The sequence below is a fragment of the Chenopodium album genome, chromosome 5, assembly GCF_948465745.1.
Source record: "Chenopodium album chromosome 5, dcCheAlbu1.1, whole genome shotgun sequence".
Classification (NCBI taxonomy): Eukaryota; Viridiplantae; Streptophyta; class Magnoliopsida; order Caryophyllales; family Amaranthaceae; genus Chenopodium; species Chenopodium album.
The window spans coordinates 18083840-18086349 of NC_137838.1; the positions used below are offsets into that span (position 1 = coordinate 18083840).

Here is a 2510-nt window from a genome sequence, read left to right on the forward strand (position 1 = left end):
CTTTGAATGAGGCCTTTGAACCTGATATAGATCATTCTTCTTCGACTACCCCTAAACTAATTACACAACCCACACTCTTGATGTCTTTCACCAAGGCACCCTTGCTCCCTACACCTACTATACACCCAACCAAATTTCCCTTGGGCAGAATTCTGCTAGTAGGCTTCTCTAAGTCTGTAGGGAGGAGTCTTGTTGCAGATTTCAATAGAGGCATGTTTGGAAAGAGTTATTGGTTGCTACTCTCAAGTCTCGGTTGGTAATTGCTCAACCTCGAAGTAAGGCTATTAGACACAGGTCTGAACGAGTTTTTCGAGTCGGTAAGGGAATATGGTTACAATTCTTACAGAAACTAGATGGCCTCTATGCTTCTCTTGCTGTCAACACTTTTGGGAACAATTACCTGCTTGTGTATTCTCTTATGATGGCTGGGAATTGGCCACAAAGTTCATATGTGTATTTTCTATACACTATCTATGGTCTTCGTCAAGGAGACAATTGGCAGTGTTTCATTGCCATTTCCTTTCTATTTTCGGCCTTTGAGTCGTGGCTTGTTGCTAAGCACACTAGGAAGAGATTTTGGCAGCAGTGTCTGGTTGATAATTTTGTGTTAAGTGTTGTTGATGCTTTTGTTTCTGCGGAGAAAATGGTGTTGTTGGGTGGATTACAGTCTTTGTTTGAAGCGTTCTTGTTGGCCTCATTGTTGGGATGCTTCCCTACATCACAGGTGTTGGCTTGTTCTGCCGCAGTTGTGAGCTATACGCAAACTAACTTTACCTTATCTCTTGCCTCACTCATGCTCCCAATTGTGACTAGTTTCCTGGTAGCACTATCCTTGACACATTCACTTCGGGTTGATGATGCATTGAATGTGGCTATCACTGAGTTTCAGAAAAACTTAATCCCTTACCCTCGTATTCATTTCATGCTTCCTTCTTATACTCTTGTTATGTCTGATGATAACGCCTTCCATGAGAAACTATCAGTTGAGATCAATGACAGTACATTTGAGCCTAGTGCTAAGATGGCCAAATGTGATTCCCACCACAAAAGGTACATGGCTTGCTGTGTGGTGCACGGAGGAGATGTGGTACCCAAAGATGTAAATGCCACTGTTTTCACATTCAAAACAACGAAATCCAGACAGTTTATGAACTGGTGTCCTACTAGATTCAAGTGTGGTAGTACCTACCAGCCTCCAATGGTGGTGCCAGGAAAAGATTTGGCCAAAATTCAAAGGGTTATGGGTATGATTTCTAACTCAGTCAGTGTTGCTGAAGTGTCCTTGAGAATCGACCACAAGTTCGACCTTATGTCTGCCAAGCGAGCTTTCATGCTATTATTTTCTCTAGACTTGAGGACAAGTCTTTTTGAAGGGGAAGGGTATGATACAGGAGAAATAAGAAGAAAAGATATTTTAGTTGGTTTTAGTGGGTAATTTTTCTTATTAGCAAAGTGGTTATTTTCATCATTTGTCCTTTTGTGCTTAGTTTTATGATAACTGGATTAGAGAGAATCTTTCTGTTAGGGTCATGCCTTATTAATGCACCTTAGGTTGTAATTGGAATTAAGAAATGAATTAACAATCCTATCTCTATCTCTCTCTTCTCTAATCTTCTCCTTTATTCTCTCTCTAAACTCCTTCTTCTTCCTCACCTTTCCCCTTTTCTTCTATTCTCCCCTGTTCTTATGGTATTATCAGCAACCACCAAGAAAACCTCCCTTATCACATATTTGTAAATAAGAGAAACTAGATGAAGTGTAACACCCCAATAATTTTCCCTTTAAACATGTGTGTACCCTGAACAAAATCCAAGAGAATTATTAACGTGCTAGCGCCACGTGTTCAAACGTTAAGCCTATATCAGAAATTAGCAGCGGAAAAACTAATTCAGTTATAAATAAGTTTCAAAACTAATAAATAAAACCAAATTAAGTCTTACAACTTGGAACCATTAAGGCATGTATTCAAAACCCAAACTAGTGAAAGTAGAATAACATGAAACCGAGTTTAAACAAATTCAAAAGTAAGTAGCAAGATAAATTGTGGAAAGCAACCAACACTCCACTCAAAATCCCACCACCTAGATGTGAATGCTGCATGTGTAAGAACTTGTGGTTAATCTGCTCCCCAATATTACAAGTGTAAAAATTGGATCGTCACAGGGTCATTGAAAGGCGAAGGCCATGACCAAATAAAGACACATAAAGCACGCAATCAGCAAAGCTGAGTACATACAAGCTGCGAAATATAATAAGAAATCCCTAGCATGCTACTAATAACCAATCATCACGCAACATTGAATTATAGACTCAACACACGACTCAACTATCAGTTTTACTAAGACTTCACTAGTTAATAATAGTTAAATCATTCCATTTTATTAATTGGATTAAGCAATAGATATGGTTGTCCATCCCATGCTCCATTTGGAACATCAATAAAAGAAAAACCCCATGCTTCCTTTCGGAAACATAAATAAAACATCCAACGACCATGGGCGCGACTCCGT

General features: G+C 39.1%; 1 pseudogene; it reads left to right on the forward strand.

Moving 5' to 3' along the window:
* Nucleotides 1–421: 421 nt before the first annotated feature.
* LOC145632690 (tubulin alpha chain pseudogene) lies at nt 422–1435 on the forward strand (annotated as a pseudogene).
* The last annotated feature ends 1075 nt before the right edge of the window (nt 1436–2510 follow it).